This window comes from Vulpes vulpes, unplaced genomic scaffold (assembly GCF_048418805.1).
Source record: "Vulpes vulpes isolate BD-2025 unplaced genomic scaffold, VulVul3 u000000730, whole genome shotgun sequence".
In the NCBI taxonomy this organism is placed as follows: Eukaryota; Metazoa; Chordata; class Mammalia; order Carnivora; family Canidae; genus Vulpes; species Vulpes vulpes.
In genome coordinates this window covers 70,783-83,869 of record NW_027325763.1, presented here as the reverse complement: position 1 = coordinate 83,869, position 13,087 = coordinate 70,783, and the positions used below count along the sequence as shown (strand labels likewise).

The following is a 13,087-nucleotide window of genomic DNA, read 5'->3' as shown; positions in this document are numbered from 1 at the left end:
CCATCCAAGTACTAACCAGGCCCGACCCTGCTTAGCTTCCGAGATCAGACGAGATCGGGCGCGTTCAGGGTGGTATGGCCGTAGACGTCCGCGGCTGCCGCTGGGCGCCCCAAGAGCCTGCTCTGCGCCTCTCCGGGCCAGGCGCCCGCCGCTCCTCAGCCCTCCGCCCGCCCGATCGCGCCAGCCCGCCTGCATGCTCGCCTGCCGGCCCGACTGATTGATTGACTGACCGCCTCCCGCGCCGCGCCCGGGGTGGCGGAGGGCGCCTGCCCCGGGCCGGGCGGGGGGGGTGGGGGCCAAGACGCCTCCCGCACCCCGGAGCGGAGGCTGTCGCCGGAGCCCGGGCGCGCTCCCGTCCCCGGCCTGGCGGGCGCGTCGCCGCCGCTCGGCTCCCCGGATGGCACGCCGCCCCACCTCGGACCGCTCACTGGCTGGGGGGGTGCCGCGGGCCGGCGCCGGCCGGCTCCGGACGACCCCTGGCCTCTCCTGTTCTTCAGCCGGCCTGGCTCAAAGCCAAGCCGGGGCCGCCCGCGCCGCCGGACCCCATCCTCGGACAGGCAGGGACACAGACACAGGTGCCCACGACAGACAGACAGACACACACACACACACACACAGACGGAGGGACACGGGCACTCGGAGCTGGGCCACAAGGCCTGTGGGGGCGAGGCAGCCACCCCGCCGGAGGGGCGCAGGCCCTGGAGCTGCCTTAGGAGCCCTGGCAGCCGCGGGCCCTGCAGCCACGGTGTCAGGGATGCCGTTCTGCCCCCATTCCTGCCCATCAGCCGAACCGCCGCGGGACCGTGTGCCTGTGTTGCGTGCGCGGCGCCCACGCCCAGGCGCGGAGCGAGTCTCTCTTGTGTCTCTTGCTGTGTTGCGCGCGGCCCTTTTCGGCATGGGTGCCGGCCGCCCCCGCGTCGCTGTGGCCTTGGCTGTTGCGGGGCCGCGGAGCGCGCAGCCCGGTGCCAACGGGGCCTGAGGCCCCGGGCGGTCGGGCCATCTGGTGTCCCGGGCCCGCGGAGCGTGGACGTCGTGGCTGAGGGCCGAAGGGACGGTGGTCCGCGGGGGAGGCAGGGCATGTCCTTCGGAGAGAAGGTGCAGGCGGGCCCGGGCCGAAGGTGGGGGGGGTTGCGGGTGGCTGGGTGGCTTGGAGGCTGGGGGCGGTGCCAGGGAATTGCTAGGGGCTGGGGGCGGGCCTGGGGGCGGAGATTGGGGCGGGGCGAGGAGGGCCCGCAGGCGGGCCCGGCCCCGGCCCCGGCCCCGGCCCCCAAAGCCCCGCCCCGGCCCCGGCCCCCAAAGCCCCGCCCCGGCCCCCCGGAGGGGCTCGCAGGCCTGCGGAGACGGGATCCAGCCCCCGCCCGGCTCCCCCCAGCGACCGCCCCCTCCCCGCCCCGGCCCCGAGGTTCCTGCTGTCGCCCCGTCCCCTCCGTCGGCCGCCTTCGGGCCCCCGCGGCGCCCTGGGACGCGCGGCCGGCTAGGACGTGGGTGGGTGTGCTTGAAGGGCGGGCTGCGAGGGTGAAGGGCTTGAGAGGAAGAGGAGGTGGTGCATGTGTGTGGCCTCCTGCCCGTGCAGCCGGCGCCCTCGGTGCTCCGCGGCGCCCTGCGGTGCTTCCGGCGGGGCGGGGGCCATGCCACGGGTCGCCCGGAGGGGGGCGCCGCCGCCGCCGCCGCCGCCGCCGCCGCGTTGGTCGAGGGGGCGTTGGCGGCCAAGGGACAGACAGGAAGGCAGGCAAAAGGCCGAGGAAAAAAAGCCTACAGCACCCGGTATTCCCAGGCGGTCTCCCATCCAAGTACTAACCAGGCCCGACCCTGCTTAGCTTCCGAGATCAGACGAGATCGGGCGCGTTCAGGGTGGTATGGCCGTAGACGTCCGCGGCTGCCGCTGGGCGCCCCAAGAGCCTGCTCTGCGCCTCTCCGGGCCAGGCGCCCGCCGCTCCTCAGCCCTCCGCCCGCCCGATCGCGCCAGCCCGCCTGCATGCTCGCCTGCCGGCCCGACTGATTGATTGACTGACCGCCTCCCGCGCCGCGCCCGGGGTGGCGGAGGGCGCCTGCCCCGGGCCGGGCGGGGGGGGTGGGGGCCAAGACGCCTCCCGCACCCCGGAGCGGAGGCTGTCGCCGGAGCCCGGGCGCGCTCCCGTCCCCGGCCTGGCGGGCGCGTCGCCGCCGCTCGGCTCCCCGGATGGCACGCCGCCCCACCTCGGACCGCTCACTGGCTGGGGGGGTGCCGCGGGCCGGCGCCGGCCGGCTCCGGACGACCCCTGGCCTCTCCTGTTCTTCAGCCGGCCTGGCTCAAAGCCAAGCCGGGGCCGCCCGCGCCGCCGGACCCCATCCTCGGACAGGCAGGGACACAGACACAGGTGCCCACGACAGACAGACAGACACACACACACACACACACAGACGGAGGGACACGGGCACTCGGAGCTGGGCCACAAGGCCTGTGGGGGCGAGGCAGCCACCCCGCCGGAGGGGCGCAGGCCCTGGAGCTGCCTTAGGAGCCCTGGCAGCCGCGGGCCCTGCAGCCACGGTGTCAGGGATGCCGTTCTGCCCCCATTCCTGCCCATCAGCCGAACCGCCGCGGGACCGTGTGCCTGTGTTGCGTGCGCGGCGCCCACGCCCAGGCGCGGAGCGAGTCTCTCTTGTGTCTCTTGCTGTGTTGCGCGCGGCCCTTTTCGGCATGGGTGCCGGCCGCCCCCGCGTCGCTGTGGCCTTGGCTGTTGCGGGGCCGCGGAGCGCGCAGCCCGGTGCCAACGGGGCCTGAGGCCCCGGGCGGTCGGGCCATCTGGTGTCCCGGGCCCGCGGAGCGTGGACGTCGTGGCTGAGGGCCGAAGGGACGGTGGTCCGCGGGGGAGGCAGGGCATGTCCTTCGGAGAGAAGGTGCAGGCGGGCCCGGGCCGAAGGTGGGGGGGGTTGCGGGTGGCTGGGTGGCTTGGAGGCTGGGGGCGGTGCCAGGGAATTGCTAGGGGCTGGGGGCGGGCCTGGGGGCGGAGATTGGGGCGGGGCGAGGAGGGCCCGCAGGCGGGCCCGGCCCCGGCACCGGCCCCGGCCCCGGCCCCCAAAGCCCCGCCCCGGCCCCGGCCCCCAAAGCCCCGCCCCGGCCCCCCGGAGGGGCTCGCAGGCCTGCGGAGACGGGATCCAGCCCCCGCCCGGCTCCCCCCAGCGACCGCCCCCTCCCCGCCCCGGCCCCGAGGTTCCTGCTGTCGCCCCGTCCCCTCCGTCGGCCGCCTTCGGGCCCCCGCGGCGCCCTGGGACGCGCGGCCGGCTAGGACGTGGGTGGGTGTGCTTGAAGGGCGGGCTGCGAGGGTGAAGGGCTTGAGAGGAAGAGGAGGTGGTGCATGTGTGTGGCCTCCTGCCCGTGCAGCCGGCGCCCTCGGTGCTCCGCGGCGCCCTGCGGTGCTTCCGGCGGGGCGGGGGCCATGCCACGGGTCGCCCGGAGGGGGGCGCCGCCGCCGCCGCCGCCGCCGCCGCCGCCGCCGCCGCCGCCGCGTTGGTCGAGGGGGCGTTGGCGGCCAAGGGACAGACAGGAAGGCAGGCAAAAGGCCGAGGAAAAAAAGCCTACAGCACCCGGTATTCCCAGGCGGTCTCCCATCCAAGTACTAACCAGGCCCGACCCTGCTTAGCTTCCGAGATCAGACGAGATCGGGCGCGTTCAGGGTGGTATGGCCGTAGACGTCCGCGGCTGCCGCTGGGCGCCCCAAGAGCCTGCTCTGCGCCTCTCCGGGCCAGGCGCCCGCCGCTCCTCAGCCCTCCGCCCGCCCGATCGCGCCAGCCCGCCTGCATGCTCGCCTGCCGGCCCGACTGATTGATTGACTGACCGCCTCCCGCGCCGCGCCCGGGGTGGCGGAGGGCGCCTGCCCCGGGCCGGGCGGGGGGGGTGGGGGCCAAGACGCCTCCCGCACCCCGGAGCGGAGGCTGTCGCCGGAGCCCGGGCGCGCTCCCGTCCCCGGCCTGGCGGGCGCGTCGCCGCCGCTCGGCTCCCCGGATGGCACGCCGTCCCACCTCGGACCGCTCACTGGCTGGGGGGGTGCCGCGGGCCGGCGCCGGCCGGCTCCGGACGACCCCTGGCCTCTCCTGTTCTTCAGCCGGCCTGGCTCAAAGCCAAGCCGGGGCCGCCCGCGCCGCCGGACCCCATCCTCGGACAGGCAGGGACACAGACACAGGTGCCCACGACAGACAGACAGACACACACACACACACACACACAGACGGAGGGACACGGGCACTCGGAGCTGGGCCACAAGGCCTGTGGGGGCGAGGCAGCCACCCCGCCGGAGGGGCGCAGGCCCTGGAGCTGCCTTAGGAGCCCTGGCAGCCGCGGGCCCTGCAGCCACGGTGTCAGGGATGCCGTTCTGCCCCCATTCCTGCCCATCAGCCGAACCGCCGCGGGACCGTGTGCCTGTGTTGCGTGCGCGGCGCCCACGCCCAGGCGCGGAGCGAGTCTCTCTTGTGTCTCTTGCTGTGTTGCGCGCGGCCCTTTTCGGCATGGGTGCCAGCCGCCCCCGCGTCGCTGTGGCCTTGGCTGTTGCGGGGCCGCGGAGCGCGCAGCCCGGTGCCAACGGGGCCTGAGGCCCCGGGCGGTCGGGCCATCTGGTGTCCCGGGCCCGCGGAGCGTGGACGTCGTGGCTGAGGGCCGAAGGGACGGTGGTCCGCGGGGGAGGCAGGGCATGTCCTTCGGAGAGAAGGTGCAGGCGGGCCCGGGCCGAAGGTGGGGGGGGTTGCGGGTGGCTGGGTGGCTTGGAGGCTGGGGGCGGTGCCAGGGAATTGCTAGGGGCTGGGGGCGGGCCTGGGGGCGGAGATTGGGGCGGGGCGAGGAGGGCCCCGGCCCCCAAAGCCCCGCCCCGGCCCCCAAAGCCCCGCCCCGGCCCCGGCCCCCAAAGCCCCGCCCCGGCCCCCCGGAGGGGCTCGCAGGCCTGCGGAGACGGGATCCAGCCCCCGCCCGGCTCCCCCCAGCGACCGCCCCCTCCCCGCCCCGGCCCCGAGGTTCCTGCTGTCGCCCCGTCCCCTCCGTCGGCCGCCTTCGGGCCCCCGCGGCGCCCTGGGACGCGCGGCCGGCTAGGACGTGGGTGGGTGTGCTTGAAGGGCGGGCTGCGAGGGTGAAGGGCTTGAGAGGAAGAGGAGGTGGTGCATGTGTGTGGCCTCCTGCCCGTGCAGCCGGCGCCCTCGGTGCTCCGCGGCGCCCTGCGGTGCTTCCGGCGGGGCGGGGGCCATGCCACGGGTCGCCCGGAGGGGGGCGCCGCCGCCGCCGCCGCCGCCGCCGCCGCCGCCGCCGCCGCCGCCGCGTTGGTCGAGGGGGCGTTGGCGGCCAAGGGACAGACAGGAAGGCAGGCAAAAGGCCGAGGAAAAAAAGCCTACAGCACCCGGTATTCCCAGGCGGTCTCCCATCCAAGTACTAACCAGGCCCGACCCTGCTTAGCTTCCGAGATCAGACGAGATCGGGCGCGTTCAGGGTGGTATGGCCGTAGACGTCCGCGGCTGCCGCTGGGCGCCCCAAGAGCCTGCTCTGCGCCTCTCCGGGCCAGGCGCCCGCCGCTCCTCAGCCCTCCGCCCGCCCGATCGCGCCAGCCCGCCTGCATGCTCGCCTGCCGGCCCGACTGATTGATTGACTGACCGCCTCCCGCGCCGCGCCCGGGGTGGCGGAGGGCGCCTGCCCCGGGCCGGGCGGGGGGGGTGGGGGCCAAGACGCCTCCCGCACCCCGGAGCGGAGGCTGTCGCCGGAGCCCGGGCGCGCTCCCGTCCCCGGCCTGGCGGGCGCGTCGCCGCCGCTCGGCTCCCCGGATGGCACGCCGCCCCACCTCGGACCGCTCACTGGCTGGGGGGGTGCCGCGGGCCGGCGCCGGCCGGCTCCGGACGACCCCTGGCCTCTCCTGTTCTTCAGCCGGCCTGGCTCAAAGCCAAGCCGGGGCCGCCCGCGCCGCCGGACCCCATCCTCGGACAGGCAGGGACACAGACACAGGTGCCCACGACAGACAGACAGACACACACACACACACACACAGACGGAGGGACACGGGCACTCGGAGCTGGGCCACAAGGCCTGTGGGGGCGAGGCAGCCACCCCGCCGGAGGGGCGCAGGCCCTGGAGCTGCCTTAGGAGCCCTGGCAGCCGCGGGCCCTGCAGCCACGGTGTCAGGGATGCCGTTCTGCCCCCATTCCTGCCCATCAGCCGAACCGCCGCGGGACCGTGTGCCTGTGTTGCGTGCGCGGCGCCCACGCCCAGGCGCGGAGCGAGTCTCTCTTGTGTCTCTTGCTGTGTTGCGCGCGGCCCTTTTCGGCATGGGTGCCGGCCGCCCCCGCGTCGCTGTGGCCTTGGCTGTTGCGGGGCCGCGGAGCGCGCAGCCCGGTGCCAACGGGGCCTGAGGCCCCGGGCGGTCGGGCCATCTGGTGTCCCGGGCCCGCGGAGCGTGGACGTCGTGGCTGAGGGCCGAAGGGACGGTGGTCCGCGGGGGAGGCAGGGCATGTCCTTCGGAGAGAAGGTGCAGGCGGGCCCGGGCCGAAGGTGGGGGGGGTTGCGGGTGGCTGGGTGGCTTGGAGGCTGGGGGCGGTGCCAGGGAATTGCTAGGGGCTGGGGGCGGGCCTGGGGGCGGAGATTGGGGCGGGGCGAGGAGGGCCCCGGCCCCGGCCCCGGCCCCCAAAGCCCCGCCCCGGCCCCGGCCCCCAAAGCCCCGCCCCGGCCCCCCGGAGGGGCTCGCAGGCCTGCGGAGACGGGATCCAGCCCCCGCCCGGCTCCCCCCAGCGACCGCCCCCTCCCCGCCCCGGCCCCGAGGTTCCTGCTGTCGCCCCGTCCCCTCCGTCGGCCGCCTTCGGGCCCCCGCGGCGCCCTGGGACGCGCGGCCGGCTAGGACGTGGGTGGGTGTGCTTGAAGGGCGGGCTGCGAGGGTGAAGGGCTTGAGAGGAAGAGGAGGTGGTGCATGTGTGTGGCCTCCTGCCCGTGCAGCCGGCGCCCTCGGTGCTCCGCGGCGCCCTGCGGTGCTTCCGGCGGGGCGGGGGCCATGCCACGGGTCGCCCGGAGGGGGGCGCCGCCGCCGCCGCCGCCGCCGCCGCCGCCGCCGCCGCGTTGGTCGAGGGGGCGTTGGCGGCCAAGGGACAGACAGGAAGGCAGGCAAAAGGCCGAGGAAAAAAAGCCTACAGCACCCGGTATTCCCAGGCGGTCTCCCATCCAAGTACTAACCAGGCCCGACCCTGCTTAGCTTCCGAGATCAGACGAGATCGGGCGCGTTCAGGGTGGTATGGCCGTAGACGTCCGCGGCTGCCGCTGGGCGCCCCAAGAGCCTGCTCTGCGCCTCTCCGGGCCAGGCGCCCGCCGCTCCTCAGCCCTCCGCCCGCCCGATCGCGCCAGCCCGCCTGCATGCTCGCCTGCCGGCCCGACTGATTGATTGACTGACCGCCTCCCGCGCCACGCCCGGGGTGGCGGAGGGCGCCTGCCCCGGGCCGGGCGGGGGGGGTGGGGGCCAAGACGCCTCCCGCACCCCGGAGCGGAGGCTGTCGCCGGAGCCCGGGCGCGCTCCCGTCCCCGGCCTGGCGGGCGCGTCGCCGCCGCTCGGCTCCCCGGATGGCACGCCGCCCCACCTCGGACCGCTCACTGGCTGGGGGGGTGCCGCGGGCCGGCGCCGGCCGGCTCCGGACGACCCCTGGCCTCTCCTGTTCTTCAGCCGGCCTGGCTCAAAGCCAAGCCGGGGCCGCCCGCGCCGCCGGACCCCATCCTCGGACAGGCAGGGACACAGACACAGGTGCCCACGACAGACAGACAGACACACACACACACACACACAGACGGAGGGACACGGGCACTCGGAGCTGGGCCACAAGGCCTGTGGGGGCGAGGCAGCCACCCCGCCGGAGGGGCGCAGGCCCTGGAGCTGCCTTAGGAGCCCTGGCAGCCGCGGGCCCTGCAGCCACGGTGTCAGGGATGCCGTTCTGCCCCCATTCCTGCCCATCAGCCGAACCGCCGCGGGACCGTGTGCCTGTGTTGCGTGCGCGGCGCCCACGCCCAGGCGCGGAGCGAGTCTCTCTTGTGTCTCTTGCTGTGTTGCGCGCGGCCCTTTTCGGCATGGGTGCCGGCCGCCCCCGCGTCGCTGTGGCCTTGGCTGTTGCGGGGCCGCGGAGCGCGCAGCCCGGTGCCAACGGGGCCTGAGGCCCCGGGCGGTCGGGCCATCTGGTGTCCCGGGCCCGCGGAGCGTGGACGTCGTGGCTGAGGGCCGAAGGGACGGTGGTCCGCGGGGGAGGCAGGGCATGTCCTTCGGAGAGAAGGTGCAGGCGGGCCCGGGCCGAAGGTGGGGGGGGTTGCGGGTGGCTGGGTGGCTTGGAGGCTGGGGGCGGTGCCAGGGAATTGCTAGGGGCTGGGGGCGGGCCTGGGGGCGGAGATTGGGGCGGGGCGAGGAGGGCCCCGGCCCCGGCCCCGGCCCCCAAAGCCCCGCCCCGGCCCCGGCCCCCAAAGCCCCGCCCCGGCCCCCCGGAGGGGCTCGCAGGCCTGCGGAGACGGGATCCAGCCCCCGCCCGGCTCCCCCCAGCGACCGCCCCCTCCCCGCCCCGGCCCCGAGGTTCCTGCTGTCGCCCCGTCCCCTCCGTCGGCCGCCTTCGGGCCCCCGCGGCGCCCTGGGACGCGCGGCCGGCTAGGACGTGGGTGGGTGTGCTTGAAGGGCGGGCTGCGAGGGTGAAGGGCTTGAGAGGAAGAGGAGGTGGTGCATGTGTGTGGCCTCCTGCCCGTGCAGCCGGCGCCCTCGGTGCTCCGCGGCGCCCTGCGGTGCTTCCGGCGGGGCGGGGGCCATGCCACGGGTCGCCCGGAGGGGGGCGCCGCCGCCGCCGCCGCCGCCGCCGCCGCCGCCGCCGCCGCCGCCGCCGCGTTGGTCGAGGGGGCGTTGGCGGCCAAGGGACAGACAGGAAGGCAGGCAAAAGGCCGAGGAAAAAAAGCCTACAGCACCCGGTATTCCCAGGCGGTCTCCCATCCAAGTACTAACCAGGCCCGACCCTGCTTAGCTTCCGAGATCAGACGAGATCGGGCGCGTTCAGGGTGGTATGGCCGTAGACGTCCGCGGCTGCCGCTGGGCGCCCCAAGAGCCTGCTCTGCGCCTCTCCGGGCCAGGCGCCCGCCGCTCCTCAGCCCTCCGCCCGCCCGATCGCGCCAGCCCGCCTGCATGCTCGCCTGCCGGCCCGACTGATTGATTGACTGACCGCCTCCCGCGCCGCGCCCGGGGTGGCGGAGGGCGCCTGCCCCGGGCCGGGCGGGGGGGGTGGGGGCCAAGACGCCTCCCGCACCCCGGAGCGGAGGCTGTCGCCGGAGCCCGGGCGCGCTCCCGTCCCCGGCCTGGCGGGCGCGTCGCCGCCGCTCGGCTCCCCGGATGGCACGCCGCCCCACCTCGGACCGCTCACTGGCTGGGGGGGTGCCGCGGGCCGGCGCCGGCCGGCTCCGGACGACCCCTGGCCTCTCCTGTTCTTCAGCCGGCCTGGCTCAAAGCCAAGCCGGGGCCGCCCGCGCCGCCGGACCCCATCCTCGGACAGGCAGGGACACAGACACAGGTGCCCACGACAGACAGACAGACACACACACACACACACACACAGACGGAGGGACACGGGCACTCGGAGCTGGGCCACAAGGCCTGTGGGGGCGAGGCAGCCACCCCGCCGGAGGGGCGCAGGCCCTGGAGCTGCCTTAGGAGCCCTGGCAGCCGCGGGCCCTGCAGCCACGGTGTCAGGGATGCCGTTCTGCCCCCATTCCTGCCCATCAGCCGAACCGCCGCGGGACCGTGTGCCTGTGTTGCGTGCGCGGCGCCCACGCCCAGGCGCGGAGCGAGTCTCTCTTGTGTCTCTTGCTGTGTTGCGCGCGGCCCTTTTCGGCATGGGTGCCGGCCGCCCCCGCGTCGCTGTGGCCTTGGCTGTTGCGGGGCCGCGGAGCGCGCAGCCCGGTGCCAACGGGGCCTGAGGCCCCGGGCGGTCGGGCCATCTGGTGTCCCGGGCCCGCGGAGCGTGGACGTCGTGGCTGAGGGCCGAAGGGACGGTGGTCCGCGGGGGAGGCAGGGCATGTCCTTCGGAGAGAAGGTGCAGGCGGGCCCGGGCCGAAGGTGGGGGGGGTTGCGGGTGGCTGGGTGGCTTGGAGGCTGGGGGCGGTGCCAGGGAATTGCTAGGGGCTGGGGGCGGGCCTGGGGGCGGAGATTGGGGCGGGGCGAGGAGGGCCCCGGCCCCGGCCCCCAAAGCCCCGCCCCGGCCCCGGCCCCCAAAGCCCCGCCCCGGCCCCCCGGAGGGGCTCGCAGGCCTGCGGAGACGGGATCCAGCCCCCGCCCGGCTCCCCCCAGCGACCGCCCCCTCCCCGCCCCGGCCCCGAGGTTCCTGCTGTCGCCCCGTCCCCTCCGTCGGCCGCCTTCGGGCCCCCGCGGCGCCCTGGGACGCGCGGCCGGCTAGGACGTGGGTGGGTGTGCTTGAAGGGCGGGCTGCGAGGGTGAAGGGCTTGAGAGGAAGAGGAGGTGGTGCATGTGTGTGGCCTCCTGCCCGTGCAGCCGGCGCCCTCGGTGCTCCGCGGCGCCCTGCGGTGCTTCCGGCGGGGCGGGGGCCATGCCACGGGTCGCCCGGAGGGGGGCGCCGCCGCCGCCGCCGCCGCCGCCGCCGCCGCCGCCGCCGCCGCCGCGTTGGTCGAGGGGGCGTTGGCGGCCAAGGGACAGACAGGAAGGCAGGCAAAAGGCCGAGGAAAAAAAGCCTACAGCACCCGGTATTCCCAGGCGGTCTCCCATCCAAGTACTAACCAGGCCCGACCCTGCTTAGCTTCCGAGATCAGACGAGATCGGGCGCGTTCAGGGTGGTATGGCCGTAGACGTCCGCGGCTGCCGCTGGGCGCCCCAAGAGCCTGCTCTGCGCCTCTCCGGGCCAGGCGCCCGCCGCTCCTCAGCCCTCCGCCCGCCCGATCGCGCCAGCCCGCCTGCATGCTCGCCTGCCGGCCCGACTGATTGATTGACTGACCGCCTCCCGCGCCGCGCCCGGGGTGGCGGAGGGCGCCTGCCCCGGGCCGGGCGGGGGGGGTGGGGGCCAAGACGCCTCCCGCACCCCGGAGCGGAGGCTGTCGCCGGAGCCCGGGCGCGCTCCCGTCCCCGGCCTGGCGGGCGCGTCGCCGCCGCTCGGCTCCCCGGATGGCACGCCGCCCCACCTCGGACCGCTCACTGGCTGGGGGGGTGCCGCGGGCCGGCGCCGGCCGGCTCCGGACGACCCCTGGCCTCTCCTGTTCTTCAGCCGGCCTGGCTCAAAGCCAAGCCGGGGCCGCCCGCGCCGCCGGACCCCATCCTCGGACAGGCAGGGACACAGACACAGGTGCCCACGACAGACAGACAGACACACACACACACACACACACAGACGGAGGGACACGGGCACTCGGAGCTGGGCCACAAGGCCTGTGGGGGCGAGGCAGCCACCCCGCCGGAGGGGCGCAGGCCCTGGAGCTGCCTTAGGAGCCCTGGCAGCCGCGGGCCCTGCAGCCACGGTGTCAGGGATGCCGTTCTGCCCCCATTCCTGCCCATCAGCCGAACCGCCGCGGGACCGTGTGCCTGTGTTGCGTGCGCGGCGCCCACGCCCAGGCGCGGAGCGAGTCTCTCTTGTGTCTCTTGCTGTGTTGCGCGCGGCCCTTTTCGGCATGGGTGCCGGCCGCCCCCGCGTCGCTGTGGCCTTGGCTGTTGCGGGGCCGCGGAGCGCGCAGCCCGGTGCCAACGGGGCCTGAGGCCCCGGGCGGTCGGGCCATCTGGTGTCCCGGGCCCGCGGAGCGTGGACGTCGTGGCTGAGGGCCGAAGGGACGGTGGTCCGCGGGGGAGGCAGGGCATGTCCTTCGGAGAGAAGGTGCAGGCGGGCCCGGGCCGAAGGTGGGGGGGGTTGCGGGTGGCTGGGTGGCTTGGAGGCTGGGGGCGGTGCCAGGGAATTGCTAGGGGCTGGGGGCGGGCCTGGGGGCGGAGATTGGGGCGGGGCGAGGAGGGCCCCGGCCCCGGCCCCGGCCCCCAAAGCCCCGCCCCGGCCCCGGCCCCCAAAGCCCCGCCCCGGCCCCCCGGAGGGGCTCGCAGGCCTGCGGAGACGGGATCCAGCCCCCGCCCGGCTCCCCCCAGCGACCGCCCCCTCCCCGCCCCGGCCCCGAGGTTCCTGCTGTCGCCCCGTCCCCTCCGTCGGCCGCCTTCGGGCCCCCGCGGCGCCCTGGGACGCGCGGCCGGCTAGGACGTGGGTGGGTGTGCTTGAAGGGCGGGCTGCGAGGGTGAAGGGCTTGAGAGGAAGAGGAGGTGGTGCATGTGTGTGGCCTCCTGCCCGTGCAGCCGGCGCCCTCGGTGCTCCGCGGCGCCCTGCGGTGCTTCCGGCGGGGCGGGGGCCATGCCACGGGTCGCCCGGAGGGGGCGCCGCCGCCGCCGCCGCCGCCGCCGCCGCCGCCGCCGCCGCCGCCGCGTTGGTCGAGGGGGCGTTGGCGGCCAAGGGACAGACAGGAAGGCAGGCAAAAGGCCGAGGAAAAAAAGCCTACAGCACCCGGTATTCCCAGGCGGTCTCCCATCCAAGTACTAACCAGGCCCGACCCTGCTTAGCTTCCGAGATCAGACGAGATCGGGCGCGTTCAGGGTGGTATGGCCGTAGACGTCCGCGGCTGCCGCTGGGCGCCCCAAGAGCCTGCTCTGCGCCTCTCCGGGCCAGGCGCCCGCCGCTCCTCAGCCCTCCGCCCGCCCGATCGCGCCAGCCCGCCTGCATGCTCGCCTGCCGGCCCGACTGATTGATTGACTGACCGCCTCCCGCGCCGCGCCCGGGGTGGCGGAGGGCGCCTGCCCCGGGCCGGGCGGGGGGGGTGGGGGCCAAGACGCCTCCCGCACCCCGGAGCGGAGGCTGTCGCCGGAGCCCGGGCGCGCTCCCGTCCCCGGCCTGGCGGGCGCGTCGCCGCCGCTCGGCTCCCCGGATGGCACGCCGCCCCACCTCGGACCGCTCACTGGCTGGGGGGGTGCCGCGGGCCGGCGCCGGCCGGCTCCGGACGACCCCTGGCCTCTCCTGTTCTTCAGCCGGCCTGGCTCAAAGCCAAGCCGGGGCCGCCCGCGCCGCCGGACCCCATCCTCGGACAGGCAGGGACACAGACACAGGTGCCCACGAC

At 76.2% G+C, this 13,087-nt stretch overlaps 7 non-coding genes across 7 annotated transcripts; all 7 read right to left on the bottom strand.

The window, feature by feature from the left end:
* Positions 1-1,749: 1,749 nt before the first annotated feature.
* On the bottom strand, positions 1,750-1,868 carry LOC140597236 (5S ribosomal RNA). The gene has a single exon (XR_011999101.1). It is a non-coding gene; the product is annotated as a 5S ribosomal RNA (ribosomal RNA).
* A 1,684-nt stretch (positions 1,869-3,552) lies between these two features.
* On the bottom strand, positions 3,553-3,671 carry LOC140597235 (5S ribosomal RNA). Its single transcript, XR_011999100.1, has one exon. It is a non-coding gene; the product is annotated as a 5S ribosomal RNA (ribosomal RNA).
* A 1,674-nt stretch (positions 3,672-5,345) lies between these two features.
* On the bottom strand, positions 5,346-5,464 carry LOC140597234 (5S ribosomal RNA). Its single transcript, XR_011999099.1, has one exon. It is a non-coding gene; the product is annotated as a 5S ribosomal RNA (ribosomal RNA).
* A 1,655-nt stretch (positions 5,465-7,119) lies between these two features.
* Positions 7,120-7,238, bottom strand: LOC140597233 (5S ribosomal RNA). Its single transcript, XR_011999098.1, has one exon. It is a non-coding gene; the product is annotated as a 5S ribosomal RNA (ribosomal RNA).
* A 1,667-nt stretch (positions 7,239-8,905) lies between these two features.
* On the bottom strand, positions 8,906-9,024 carry LOC140597232 (5S ribosomal RNA). The gene has a single exon (XR_011999097.1). It is a non-coding gene; the product is annotated as a 5S ribosomal RNA (ribosomal RNA).
* Positions 9,025-10,684: 1,660 nt separating this feature from the next.
* On the bottom strand, positions 10,685-10,803 carry LOC140597231 (5S ribosomal RNA). The gene has a single exon (XR_011999096.1). It is a non-coding gene; the product is annotated as a 5S ribosomal RNA (ribosomal RNA).
* A 1,665-nt stretch (positions 10,804-12,468) lies between these two features.
* Positions 12,469-12,587, bottom strand: LOC140597230 (5S ribosomal RNA). Its single transcript, XR_011999095.1, has one exon. It is a non-coding gene; the product is annotated as a 5S ribosomal RNA (ribosomal RNA).
* Between the last annotated feature and the right edge of the window lie 500 nt (positions 12,588-13,087).